This window comes from Oryx dammah, unplaced genomic scaffold, assembly GCF_014754425.2.
Source record: "Oryx dammah isolate SB20612 unplaced genomic scaffold, SCBI_Odam_1.1 HiC_scaffold_2, whole genome shotgun sequence".
NCBI classification, from domain to species: Eukaryota; Metazoa; Chordata; class Mammalia; order Artiodactyla; family Bovidae; genus Oryx; species Oryx dammah.
In genome coordinates this window covers 55,713,990-55,729,854 of record NW_024070186.1, presented here as the reverse complement: position 1 = coordinate 55,729,854, position 15,865 = coordinate 55,713,990, and positions in this window count along the sequence as shown.

Genomic DNA, 15,865 nt, shown 5'->3' with positions numbered 1-15,865 from the left:
ATAGCTCACCAGACTCCTCTGACCATGAAATTCTCCAGACAAGAATACTTGAGCCGGTAGCCATTCCTTTCTCCAGGGGATCTTCTGGACCCAGGGATCGAATTCAGGTCTCCCACTTTGCATAAGGATGCTTTACCATGTGAACCACCAGGGAAGCTAAAAGTCATAGTATTTTCAAAGTTATCTTCAAATTTAAACTGACTTTGTGGCTATCTTTATGACATTAAACTTCTAATCTATTCTTTTACAGTATATTCACATCTTAAGTAGCAATCACACTTATATGAATGTTCATAATGATAACCTGACCAAGGAGATCACTGATTGATCTTGCTGTAGTCATTGACAGCATATATTATAGCAGGATTCAAAATATTTTGCCCCGCAATCTTTCACAGATGTTTATTCAAATAAGGATTTCTCCAGATGTAGGCAACATCAAGAAAACAGAAGATATGAGGAATATGATAGTTCTAGAAATATCATTCAATATGGGCAAATAGTGTAGCTTGGGACAGCCAAGCTAGGATTATGCATTAGAAATTACTGTGAAGGGAATTTGGTTCTTTATTAACATAATTTACTGGCCATTCAGTTAATCACCTGTGAAATAGGTTGTCTGCGATGGCTGCTGCAGAGAAAGTTCCAAATTGGCTAGTGTCTGCCAGCAATGACAATCCACATACGGGATTGAAACCTGAAATTTAGGTGAAAGATTTAGGTCTGCTTTTGTGAATTGTGTGACCATTCAGAAGTTTCTTGACAACTCTTACACATAATGCCTTCAGATAGGAAATGACTACGGTACATGCTTCTCTCCACCAAAGTGATTGTCCAGTGGCAATGATTTACATAAAAGATTATGAAAACATGATTTCCTTATTAGACTCTCAAGTGCTATTTCAAATCTTTGACATTAAGCCTCTAAGATGCTTATGTTCAAGTTATAAGAAAATGCTTCCGCCAACAGATTCAACAGTTATCTTAAATTAATCTGCCCTGTTATATAATAAGCAAATTGTTGTCATATTTACTTGGAGACTTGAAAAATGAAGTTCATAAAGATTTTACCATTTGTCAAACATTTTTTAGCCAGTGAGTGTTTGAACTGTAATTTGAATGTAGTCCTTTTGATGTGAAAGTTCATACCCCTTTTCCCATGATGTTTTTTGCAAAGTAATTCTTCTCAAGTTACAAATAGAGGACAGAAGGTGGTGCATTTGTTTTTGCTAAAAAAAAAAAAAAAGTCTTTATTTCTCTAAAAAACTTATGTAATTAGAGATGGAGAACTCAGGGTGAAGTCTAAAATTTCTGAGTGCCTTTAGAGCAAAGTCATTGTAGGGGCAAATACAGCTCTCCTGGGGCCTTCCCATCACTTTGCAGCATCTTAGCACTGTTCATAGATAACTATGGCATTGCAACATATTGGTGAAGAAATGGAGAAGGTTTAGGGTGAACAGCATCCAGGACTGTGGTAATTAATTTCATATTATTAGTGAGAACTGTTAAATATGGCACAGAGATAATAAGTTAGATTTATTTCAGTGACATTACAAGTAACACAAGGAAATCAGAATCATTATATAATTGTGTTTTATTTTTTACCTCAAACAAAATTAAGCTCTATCCATTAGTTAATTAAATTTAACTCTTTCCAAAACTCAAATCCACATTTAAGCTTTTGAAAATGACTTTACAAACCAAGATTCACGCAATCTGCTTATAAAACCTGTGGTTTTTGGTCATAAATAGGGGATATGGAGAAAGTTGAATCGGATATAGATAAGACTGCTAGTTGCAAAACTAGGGAAAAATTAACTGTGAGAGTTCAAACAGAAGCTAAGGAATGCTTGAAGCACAGGTAGTGAGAGTGGAGAGAAAGATTGAAAGAGAAACAATAGGAATCAGTGATCTGATTTAGGTCAAAAGTGAGATCAAATTAAGTTAATAAAATAAATACTTTGATGAAAAAAGAAAATTGTGCCACTTATGTCATTTACAAAAGAGACAAAGAGGAGATTGTGAGAGAGGAAATTTGTATGTGTAGGTGAGGGGATGTTGATGAAATAATGATATCAAACTTGCATATAGCATATTTGAGATAGTTGGGAGAAATTCACGTAGAAAAAAAAATCATGCATGTGTGCTCAGAAGACAAATATTGACTGGATAGATGTATTTTTATAGTGGTGGTTTAGTCATTAAGTCAGGTTTGACTTTTGACTGCATGTAGCCTGCTAGGCTCCACTGTTCATGAGATTTCTCAGACAAGAATACTGGAGTGGGTTACCATTTCCTTCTCCAGGGGATCTTCCCAACCCAGGGATGGAATCTGGGTCTCCTGCGATACAAGTGGATTCTTTACCAACTGAGCCACCAGGGAAGACAATATATATATTTACCTCTCAAATATTGAATGAGGATGTAAAGGAGCTGGTAAAGAGTCTGCCCGCAATGCAGGAGACCTGAGTTCAATTCCTGGGTTGGGAAGATCCCCTGGAGAAGGGAAAGTCTACCCACTCCAGTGTTCTGGCCTGGAGAATTCCATGGACTGTGTAGTCCATGGGGTAGCAAAGAGTAGGACATGACTGAACGACTTTCACTTTCACTTCAATGTCAATAGAATTACATTTTAATAGAGAATCCACTTCCCTAGTGGTTCAAACGGTAAAACATCTGCCTACAATGTGGGAGACCCCGGTTCAATCCCTAGGTTGGGAAGATCCCCTGGAGAAGGAAATGGCAACCCACTCCAGTATTCTTGCCTGGAGAATCCCATGGACAGAGGAGCCTGGTGGGCTACACGACTGAGTGACTTCACACACTCTCACACACAGAGAATCCACAGCATTCAGAACTAAATGTCAGCTATCAATTCATAATAGACACTTTATTACATTTTATCCTAATTCTGTGCATGTGAATGAGGCATTTATTATTTTAAAATATTTTAAAGCTATTTAGGATGAGATGGCTGGATGGCATCACTGACTCAATGGACGTGAGTCTGAGTGAACTCCGGGAGTAGGTGATGGACGGGGAGGCCTGGTGTGCTGCAATTCATGGGGTCGCAAAGAGTCGGACACGACTGAGCGACTGAACTGAACTGAACTGAAAGCTATTTTTAAAATGTCTAGTTAGAATTAGGATAAAATCAAATAAACTTTCTATTTTGAATTGGTAGCCTACGTTTAGTTCTGAGTACTGTGAATTCTCTATTAAAATTGTAATTCAGCTGATATTACACCCTTATTTAATATCTGAGAGGTAGATACACTTTTTTTTCTGTATTTGTTTCCAAAATATTTTCTCTCCCCTCATTTTATTATATACTTTATTTCATTTTATATTTCAATATGCTTTTTGAGAATAAAAAATAATTATAAAGAAAATATATTTGTATCAAATATTAACCAAAAATAAAAATAAAAAGATAATTTGAACATTTCTATGGAAAAAATATACACAGTATTTTTTAATGAGAGGAGAAGAAGACTTCATCTCTGTTTTCAGTGACCTCAAATCATACTCTGGTCTCTTCCGTAGGTGGGCCTTATCTGCCTTTTGACCTTGGTTATATTCATGTCATTCTCTATCTTGTGGCACAGTCAACTGCCTAGTGAAAGTGTTCCTAGGAGCTATCCTCAAACAGTCTCATATGTGGAAATGTTCATCACAGGGTCACTTTCTAGGAAACTTGACCTAAAATGGTTATTGTGAAAAGTGACTGTAGGAAGCAGATTCTAAAATGAGATTTTGAAGCTGAATTACCTCTTAGCTCCATGAAAAAGTGAAATATTTCACTATGGTCAGATGAAGTACTGATAACTCCTCAAATGTTAGGATAGCAAAATTGTTAAAGTTTCATTGATGACAAATTGAAATGGGATGTCATTGGAAGGAAATGCAGCCAGTGAAGTGCTTGCCTGCTGAGGATAAAGGAATCTATAATGCAATTCACTATAGTCAAAGGAATAGTCAATGCCCTAGCATCAGATGGTAGAGAATTATATGGAATTATAGTTTCAATATTTATGCTCAAGCAGGAGATAAAATAAAATTTGACAGATGAGAATTTATTAATAAAGGTGCATTTCCCTGTAATAACTGAATGTAATATACTGACAGGTCCCCTAGGACAGGATGCTATTAAGCTACTTGTTTGGCATTTGGCAGAGAAGGCAATGGCACCCTACTCCAGTACTCTTGCCTGGAAAATCCCATGGATGGAGGACCCTGGTAGGCTGCAGTCCATGGGGTCGCTGAGGGTCGGACACAACTGAGCAACTTCACTTTCACTTTTCACTTTCATGCATTGGAGAAGGAAATGGCAACCCACTCCAGTGTTCTTGCCTGGAGAGTCCCAGGGGGAGTCCCAGGGGGAGGCTGGTGGGCTGCCGTCCATGGGGTTGCACAGAGTCAGACACGACTGAAGCGACTTAGCAGCAGTAGCAGCAGCAGTTGGCATTTGGAAGCATGTAAAAAACGATGGCCCATTACTAAATGAAGAAGAAATGTTAAAACTGATATATTAAATGGTGGAAGAATGGATTAAAAGGATCAACATATTGGGTGCCGAAGTGGGTATACTAGGGTAATGCAGAAAACTGTCCCATGTCCCAATGTGTGGAGGGCACTCTATTTAAGAAACCGATGACATACAGTATTGAGATGAGCAGTGTAGACTAGGGTTGGTGGTACTGTGGAGTAGGAAATGTTGTTAATATTCCAGAATTAGACTCTTCCAAATCAATGGGGATATAGAAATAAAAAAAACAATAAGAGCCAGTTTTTTTTTTTTTTTTTAACACTTAATTATAAGGAACTGCAATGGTTAAGTGGAAGTCAGAGAGGCCTGCCTAACTCACAGAAAGCTGTGAAGATGATTTTAAACACTATGTTCCTAGGAGAAAGAGAGATAAATAGCCAACAACAGTGTTATTTGATCTGTACAGCTAAAAGAAATGAAGGAAAAATAATTTGATGGCTGTATATCAAGATCTTTGTCCAATTTTTTTTTGAGCCAGTTCTCACAGGGAAATACATTAACTGCAATTAAGACTGGGTTCCAGTGAGAAAGAGACTTTTGGAATACAATGACAATTGTACAGTGCAGTGATTTCCCCATATTCTGGGTATAGTTCTACCTTTCCTATAAAGTGTTTGACTCCTCAGGATGCAATTCCATATAATATTAGATTATAGCAGATGACCAGTTCACTTTACCACACAGGAGGGAGGCAGTGTTTACTGATACATGGAATCCATTGCATGTATCAGTCACATACTGTGAAGCTGTTGGCCCCTAAGAGTACATGAATTAGGAAGCAAAGGATGCATTTACAAATGGGTCCAACAGTGACCCACATGGAGAATTTTTCTTCTCTTGTACAGAGTCTTAGGCACAATGAATATGGAGATCCAGCAACCAGCACGTAAGATTCTTTGCCTGAGGGCTTTCACAATCTGCTCTAGCTGTTAGGATTTTGTCTTCCTACCCAGAGAAGGATTTCTCCTCCCATAGACAAAGTTAAGGGTCCCATTCAGCTTAAAACTATGACACATGACATACTGACTTCTGGGTTCCTCTTGCCAAGAGATAAGGAGGAAATGAAAAGTATTACCATATTGTCAGGACTAATTAACCCAGATCACCAGGATGAAGTTGGGTAGCTATTATTTCATGAGGGTGGGAAGGAATACATTTGAAATACAGGTGATATGATTATGTGTCACTTCATAATCTGCTCAGTGAGTGTTAATGGAAAATAGAAGTATTTCTCATTACCTCACAGACATAATCAAACATATACTCCACAGTTGAAAAAAATCTCCATTGACCTACACAATACATTACTTACCTTATTATTCACATACACAAATATATATATATAGGAACATATTGGACAGCAAAAAGTAATCTTAATGCACTGAGCGAAGATGGGAAAATGTGGGAGAAGAAGCCATTATGCTCATGTGGAAATACCTTTTCACAAAAATATTAGCTTGTGTGAGAAGAGTGAAAATCTTCCCATTTTGATATCTGAGCAGGGATGGCAATGATAGAGTGAACCTTAGTAGGTTCCAACCTTAGTAGGGTCCAACACAATTCAGTGGGGTTCTTGACGTGGTTTTTTCTGCGTCAGCACAGAAGATTGATGAGCTATCTGGCAGCCTTACCTAAAACTCAGTAAGTCGCTGGCTATTCCCCTTGAAATGTTGACTGCCTCAGCCAACCCTTTGCCAGAGAGCAGTGATTTTACTCTCAGGGGATTTGGAGTCAGTAGTAGCATATGGACCCTCCAGGACAGAACATGTAAGCAAGAGTATTGCTGGGCAGTGCTGCCCCAACGGTGGGGAAGGATCATTGTCCTACTGGACTGGATGGGCTGGTATATACAGAGGCACTTGGAGGAAATTATTTATATTTTAGTAGTCACATTTTAATGTTGAAATTATATTCTGGCTATCATACAATTACTGCTGTACAAGTAAGCTTTTACTTAAAAGGAAGATTTTATTTAAAGAAAGATTTTATTTAAAAATCAATGATGCTTTCAAAGCATTTTATGAAAACAAAAGAACTTCCACATCAGGAAGGTAAGGTGTTGTTGTTCAGCCACCCAACAACTGTCTGAGTCTTTGCAACCCCATGGACTGTAGCATACCAGGCCTCCCTGTCCCTCACCATCTCCTGGAGTTTGTCCAACTCCATGTTCATTGCATTGGTGACACTGTACAGCCTTCTCATTTTCTGATGCCCTCTTCTCCTTCTGCCCTCAATCCTTCCTAGCATTGGGGGCTTTTCTAATGAATCATCTATTCACATAAGATGACCAAAATACTAGAACTTCAGCTTCAGCATCAGTCCTTCCAGTGAATATTCAGGGTTGACCTCCCTTAAGATTGATTGGTTTGATCTCTCCTTGCTGTCCTTGGGACTTTCAGGCATCTTCAACAGTTCGAAGACATCAATTATTTGGCATTCTGTATTCTTTACAGTCCAGCATTCACAACTGTATGTGATCACTGGCTTGACTATACCATAGCCTTGACTATATAGAGTAATGTCTCTGCTTTTCAGCACACTGTCTAGGTTTGTCATCACTTTCCTGTCAAGAAGCAGTCATCTACTGGTTTCATGGCTGCAGTCACCGTCTACAGTGATTTTGGAGCCCAAGAAGAAGAAATCTGTCATTATTTCCACCTTTTCCCCTTCTGTATGCCATGCAGTAATGGAGGCAGATGCCATCATCTAAGTTGTTTTTAATACTTAATCCTAAACTGGCTCTTTCACTCTCATCCTTTATTCTCATCAAGAGGCTCTTTATTTCCTCTTTGCTTTCTGCATTAGAGTGGTATCATCTGCATATCTGAGGTTGTTGATGTTTCTCATGGCTATCTTGATTCCAGCTTGTAACAATTAAGAAGGATCACCATCTTACTAGGCTGGTAAGCCCATCTTACTGATGGGCTAGTATACATGGTGACATCAGGAAAAAATTATTTATATTTTAGTAGTCACATTTTAATGTTGAAATTACATTCTGGCTATCATTCAATTACTGCCATACAATATACTAAAGGAAGATTTTCTTTAAAAATCAATAGTGATTTAAAAACTTTTTCTGAAAAAAAAAAAAAAAAAGAACTTCCATATCAGGAAAGTCAGGTATGTTTTGCATACATTCTTAGTGAACTATACATAGAGCAACATATTTGCTACATGGATCCTATAATTTGATTTATATATATTTTTCAGCTTCTCTATTAAAATAAACATTAGAAAGAGAAATCACATTTGGGAACTGGGGCAAAACACAAAAAAGATAGACTTTTTTATTTTTAAAATATTTTTTCAGTAGGTTCTTATTGTTTATCTATTTTAAATATAACAGTGTATACATGTCAATCTCAAATTCCCAATCTATCCCTTTTCTCCATCCTTCCCTCCAGCAACCACAAACTCATTTTCTAAGTCTGTGAATGTTTCTCTTTTGTAAATAAGTTCATTTGTATCATTTTTTTAGATCCTGCATATAAGAGATATCATGTAATAAATGTCTTTGTCTGATTTACTTCACTTAGTATGATAATCTCCAGGTCCATTCATGTTGCTGCAAATGACTGTTTCATTCTTTTAAATAGCTGAATGATACTCTATTGTATATATGTATCACATCTTCTTTATTCATTCATCTGTCAATGGACATTTAGGTTACTTGCATGTCTTGGCTATCGTAATAGTGCTGCAATAAATATTGGAGTGCATGTATCCTTTTGAAACATGTTTTTCTCTGGATATAGGCCCAGGAGTGGGATTACTGGGTCATATGATAACTCTATTTTTAGGTTTTCAAGGAATCTCCATATTGTTCTCCATAGTGGCTACACCAATTTACATTACCACTAACAGCATAGGAATGTTTCTTTCTCTCCACGTCCTCTTCAGCATGTATTGTTTATAGATTTTTTTGATGGCCATTCTGACTCGTGTGAGGTGTTATTTCATTGTAGCTTTGACTTCCATTTCTCTAATAATTAGTGATGTTGAACATCTTTTCATGTGCCTCTTGGCCATCTGTATGTTTTCTTTGGAGAAATATATATTCAGCTCTGCTGTCCATTTTTTTTTTTTTTGATTGAGCTGTTTGTTTTTTGGATATTGAGCCAAATGAACTGTTTGTAAATTTTGGAGATTAATCCCTTGTTGGTAGCATCATTTGCTAATATTTTCTCTCAGTCTTAGAGATATCTTTTAATTCTATTTGGGTTTTCTTTGCTGTGCAAAATAGTTTAATAAGTTCTCATTTGTTTGTTTTTGCTTTTATTTCCATTACTCTGGGAGACAGATCGAAAAAGATACTGCTGCAATTTATGTCAATGGGTATTCTGCCTACGTTTTTCTCTAAGAGTTTTATAGTATCTGGTCTTACATTAGGGTTTTTAACCCATTTTTGAGTTTATTTTTGTGTATGGTGTTAAAGAATGTTCTAGTTTCATTTTTCATATGTAGCTATCCAGTTTTCCTAGCACCATTTATTGAAGAGACTGTCTTTTCTCCATTGTATACTCTTGCCTCCTTTGTTATGTTAATTGACCATAGATGTGTGTGTAGGGAGGAGGGATCTATGGAAAGAGAGATCTAGAAGAAGACACAAAAAAGATCGAGTTTAAAAGGAATTTTTTTCATAAGAAGTCACTTTTAGAAATGAAAATGGCAAGTTACAAACTAAAGGAATCATATTTAAAATTTCCAAGTCAGAATGTAAAATAACATAAATCAATAAGAAGTAAACAAATTACTTATTTAAAAATGGGCAAGAGATATAAATAAGCATTTTACAGAAGAAAAACCATGTATGACAAACAAACATATGAAAGGATATTCAACATCAATGTCAATCAGAAAAACACGTCAAGATCATATGAAGTTTTGTTTACACATAATTAATTGGAAAAAAAGACACAGAATGTGTGAAAATAGTGAGGTGTTGACAGTATCAGTCACAGAGTCTCTGTACATTGCTGGAGAAAGTGTAAATTGTTATAACTGCATTGGAAAACAATCACTTTCTCCTGTAGCTGAATATTTTTCATGCCTAAGTATATACCAATAGTAGAACACATGTATAAGAATGTTTATAAGAATAATTCATAAAATTAGAAACAACTCTACCTCTGGTCAGCAAGAAAATAGATTAGTATACTATAGTATATTCCTACAATGAATATTTAATAGCAGCCAAAACTGAACTATTGCATTGTTTCCAAACATGAATGAATTTTAGGAATGTTATAGGAAGCTTAAAAGTAGGTCACCGCATTTTTTATAATTTGATACTCTTTTCATGGAGCTTCCTGAGCAGCTCAGCTGGTAAAATATCTGCCTGCAATGGAAGACACTCTGGTTTGATTCCTGAGTCAGGAAGTTCCCCTGAACAAGGAAATGGCAACCCACTCCAGCATTCTTGCCTGGGGAATTCCATGGACAGAGGAGTCTGGCAGGCTGCAGTCCATGGTGTTACAAAGGGTCAGACATGACTGAGGGACTAAGCACAGGGACAGGACTCTGTTTATAATGTTAAAAGTATATCTTATAAATATGTGACACAATGTTGTTGTTGTTGTTTAGTTGCAAAGTCTTGTTTGATGCTTTGCAAACCCATGAACTGTAGCCCACTAGGATCCTCTGTCCATGAGCTTTCCCAGGCAAGAATACTAGAATCGGTTGTCATTTCCTTCTCCAGGTGATCTTCCCAAACCAGGAATCAAATCCACATCTCCTGAATTGCAGATGGATCCTTTTACCACTGAGCCACCAGGGAAGCCATGTGGACACAAATACGATTATATAAGGAGGAGAACAAGAAAGTGATAAACATAGAATTTAGAATAGTAGTTATTTCTGGTGAGGGGAACAGGTTATAAGGTTTGTGTTGGAAATTATATAAATGTTTATTATTAAGGTTCTAGCTTTGGTCTGGGGTTGTAACTCATTAACAACTGATCAACTGTTTAATTAGAGTAGACTCTTCAAGGTCAGTAGTTACCATGTATCATGAACGTTCCTTTGAGAAGACTCAACTTATTGAAAAAGACCCTGATGCTGTGAAAGATTGAAGGCAGGAAAAGGGGGTGACAGAGGATTAGATGGTTGGATGACATCACTAACTCAATGGACATTAGTTGAGCAAATTCCAGGAGGGAGTTTGAAGGACAGGGAAGTCTGGCCTGCTACAGTCCATATGATCACAAAGCATCTCATGCAACTTAGCAACTAAAAAACAACAATCCTTGCTGGGAGCCAGCGTGAGGAATTCCACCTGTGACAAGGTCATGTGGCAGAGCTCTGATGGCAAGGCTAATCAGAGCTCAGGTTTTCCCCCTGGCATTTCCTGAGCATGTACCCCAAAAAATAAGAATCTGCCTGCTTTTCCACTCTTCTGATATTCTCTGGAAAAAGTCAAATCAGGGCTTTAGTCTTCTGCGTTTGAAAGGGATGTTTCAGTTAAACCTCTCTGATAGCTCTCTAGCTTGCCTAACAAGTTCCAGTGGACCTCTTACAGCTTGTGAATTGCTTACAGCCCCCCAACCGTGAGAGGCGCAAAGCTTAAAAGCATCTTAAAGATACAGAGCCTTTTCTAGAGAGTTAAAAATCATATTGGTGACAGATTTTCGCTGTTGACTCAATGATTGCTGCCAGGCCTCCATATTCTTTATCTTTTAGGCACCTGGGAGGATGTTAATCAATGTAAACGGGATATGGAAAAGGATATATAATAGTTTTGATGTTAACAACACTAGACTTTTGAGTTAATTATTTTTCTTTTGTTATAATCACTGTACTCCTTTTACTTGTTATATATTGCTGTATCTTTGCTATGTAAGAATGTAACTTTATTTAGTGCTTTCTGAGAGTGGCTTCAGACTTTGGGAAGAACAACACAAATAAGTCTTCTGGTTGACAAACCCTTATCAGAAAAAAGTCTGTAAAATGTTAATTGGCCCTTTTGGCCAGAAGATGATGTAAATCACCTAAGACTTGTATGCAGAGAGAAAAGCCTGGTTTTGATAAGAGTCTGGGCTGCTAAATTTGCATAACTTTGTATTACCCATTGATCTCTATGTACAATCAAAAGTAAAAAAGGCCCTGAAGGACAATAGCCGGTGGGGGGGGGGGAGTCATTGGAAGGACTGGTATCCCCCGTGTCTCCTCTTTACTCTAATTTCAGGCTGAATTCCCATCTGGGGCGTGGAGGCTTGCCATGTCTACTTACTTGTCCCGGTTTCTAAGATCCATAAGAAAGAGAGCCCAAGGCGGGGCACTCTCCGATATTCAAACGGACACCAGTGGCCTAACATAGATGGTGCAAGCTCCTTGTCTGGAAATTTATTGGCTTTCCATGTAAACCAAGTTATTCAGCCTCTTTTCTCCACTTAATTTTCCTACTACACTATTTCTTCCTAATCTAATCTTATATTAATAAATAAATAAGTTTTTCCCTCGCCTATCCGTCTCCCCTTTGAATCACCCTGGTTCCACTGGGGCTGGACCCCAGCAAATCCTTACTGAGGTGAAAAAGAGTCAATCTAGGCATTTCTTAAAACATGAAGACTTTTAAAATAATTTATTTTATTGAGATATAGATTATACCAATGGAGTAGGGCTGCTGCTACTGCTAAGTCGCTCCAGTCATGTCCAACTCTGTGTGACCCCATAGACGGCCATATACAAAACAAAACATTGATCCATAGTTTATAGCAACCAATCCAGGAAACCAAACCATCTTTTTGGTCAGTAACAATAACCACCCTGGGAAGCCAGCCTACTTTTTGTAAGTCACATTTGTAGAAAGTCAGGCAGCTATCACTAGAAGACATTCTAGAAAGCCAAATGATAACCCCTGTGATAATTGGCCATAAATTGTCTAGAACTTGAAAATAACTAACAAATTTCCAATTTTGATGCCATTTTAAAATGGGGGAGCAACTAGAAAAGTTCAGATAAGTACCTCAACCAGTCACACAGAATGGCCCGCTTCTGGTTAGCCTATTTGATGTCCAAACTCTTTAATTATTCTCTTATAGTATTACCATTAACTAAGTACAATCATGTACCATTCATGCAGTGGTCAGTGACGTGTTCAAGGCATTCAGCCCTATTGCATCATTTGGGAATTTCTTAGAAATGAAGTATTGGGCACCAAGACTTACTGAATCAGAAAGTTTGATAATGAGGCACAGTGATCTGGGTTATGATAAGGTAATTCTGATATAATTAGAGCATGTGAACAAGTTACCTAATATTTGAACACCTAGAGAAACCACTTCTCAAATAACTTGAAGCAATTATGGAATCTGAAGTTCTGATTGTCCTTCACTATTTGTTCTTTAATTTTATAGTTAAATTTCTAAAATTATATCATGAATTACACATTCCCCTATTTCTTTCATTTTTTCCAGTTATTAAACAAATATTTATTGAATGCCACACAGTCTTGGTTCCTGCACACTCTCCTAAAAAAAAAAAATTACAATAAAAATATATGTAAGTGAGATACACAGAAGTACCAGTAGGCCACAAAAAGAGAATCTGTTTAGTGTTATAGAAAAGAATAAGAAAAACGTTTAATGTGTTACTTATATCTTGCTAGGTACACCATTTCTTTGAAAATTTTGATTGCAATCCACTCCTGGGGGCTAGGATGGTAAAGAATTTGTCTGCACTGCAAGACTGGGTTCTATCCCTGGGTCTGGAAGATCCCCTGGAGAAGGGAATGGCTACCCCTCTAGTATTCTTGAATGGAGAAGTCCAGGGGATAAATGAGCCTGGCAGGCTACAGTCCATGGTTTTGCAAAGAGTCAGACACTGCTGAGTGACTAACACTTTCACTTTTCATGTACAAATTAAACTCAAATCCTTCCTGAGATACACAAAACATAATGCCTCCTTCCATTATTCTACATAAGCTCCATCTTCAGCCACTGTTCTCATACACATTCAGCAAATCCTCTTCTCTTCCTTCATCTTTCTCCCAGGAATGAATTCTTATATATTACCTGATGATATAATTCTTACCCTCCAAAACAGATCCATGGTAAGTACAAAACATATCCTTCTCTGATCTCCATGTTCTATGCTGTATATCATTTTCTGGATTTATATTTTACCACTTCTGCCTCAAACTTCCTAATATATGGCCTCAATTATTATTTTTTAAGCCTAACAATATTTGTTTACATCATCCCTTTAGCCAAGAATCGCTTTTGTGGTAACACAATTTATCAGTAGCATATTCAGGGTGAATGTAAAGCATCTTTTCCATAAAACTTCCTTATCAGGAAAGATCCTTTCCTACAAGTTCTCCCAGCACTTAAAGCTTCTATTAATAATACATATATAAAATCTATCATACGTTAGATTTAAAGTTTGTCATAGATTTATGTGCAGAATTAATCTGTAAGTGGTAAACTCCTGAAGGTCCAGCCTGAGTTTTATTTATCCTTAAATTCTTTATGTCACCTAACATCATTTCTTACATATGGATAAGTTATAAAAACTTTTAATAATTATTTGTTACTCTTTAAAAATTTACATCTTTCCTTTGACTCCTTTAAAGGGGCAATACTTCTCTGATTCCAAAAAATATGTATTTATAGAAGTATGAATACAGAAAATAATAAAAATAAAATGATTCTACCAGTTAAAGATGAAAATAGGTAATATTTTGATCTATCGTCTTCCAGTTTTTTTTTTTTTTTCCTCCTATGACTCTATATATTTAGGTCTATGGATTATCCCACCCATTTTCACATAAACTTTAGTGTTGAATTTTTAACACATTAGTAAATATCAACTAGAAGCAAAATTGTTATGTACTTTCTTCAATACATCTTTTTCTTCTTATTTTTTGATATTGTTTTTTCATTTTCATTGGAAGTACATTGAGTAAAATGATGTTATCTTTTGAATTTTTTATATTTTTGGTTGTGACCAGAAGTTACTTAACTATATTAAAACTTGGTTGATCTGACTTATTAACAAAATTTATCAAAGATTTGAAAGAGAAAATCAAAATCAAGTTTATTATTGGGGGAGAGAGTAACCATTTTTAAGATATTTAATGAGATATAATTCACATGCCATAAAATTCTTCCTTTTAATATTTTTTGTAATATATTCACAATGTCCGTCTATCACTACACCCAAGTACAGAGCATTTTATTTATTCCAGAAAGGAAAAAAGTCACTTCTTACTTCACCTCCACCAGCCTTGGAAACCACTAATCTGCTTTCTGTTTCTATGGATTTGCTTATTCTGGACATTTTATATAAATAGAATATTTATATATGTGTTCTTTTTGTGACCTACTTCTTGTTAATAGTGTAATGTTTCCAATATTCTTCTGTGTTGTTGCATGTATCAATACTTCATTCATTTTTATGCTTGAATAATATCCATTGCATGAATATACCTTGGGGTTTTTTTGTTGTTGCTGTTGTTGTTAATTCATCAATCAATGGATATTTGGAATATTTGCACTTTTGAACAATTATGACTGGACTTCCCTGGTGGCTTAGTGGTACAGAATATATTTGCTAAAGCAGAAGACATGGGTTCAATCTCTGAACCCACTCCAGAACTCTTGCCTGGGCAATCCCATGGACAGAGGAGCCTGGCAGGCTACATACAGTCCATGGTGTGCAAAAGAATTGGACATGACTCAGCAACTACACAACAACAACCATTATGATTAATGATGCTGCAAACATTTATATACAAATTTGTGTATGTTTTCTGGGTAGAATCTCTTTGTAGTGGTGGATGTAGACACTGGTTTCCTTCTCCCAGAGAAATATCTGCTTTATAAACAGGGCTCTGAATGAAAGCAGTAGTCTCAGGGTCTTCTCAGCTTGCCTCTCTTGATGTAAAAGTCTCTGTCTTCTGAGTGAGCTTGGGTGAAAGTGACAGAAGGCCCTGACATCCGTGGCCTGCCTCACCTGAGTAGAACCTCTTCCTTGAGAGTGGAGGTTGAATGGATGATAAGAATCGCTGGCCTCTCAGCCTGTCTTTCTGGGAGTACAATTTCTACGACATGGGAATGCTCTAGCCCAAGCCCTCAAATAGGGGTGAGGGAAGGCAGGCTCTGTGTTTTCGGCTGTTAAAGCTTCCATGATACCAGGCTCAGTCGATGAGAGCAGGAAAGTTGTGACAGACTCTGCCTTTATTATGATGATTGATTACATTTTCCAGAATTAAATATTTCATTGTTTTCTCTATACCTTTAGGACAATTTCTGGAGAATTTATATTATTTTATCATGTTCATCGTTTGTGACTATTAGGAGATTATTTGTGGCT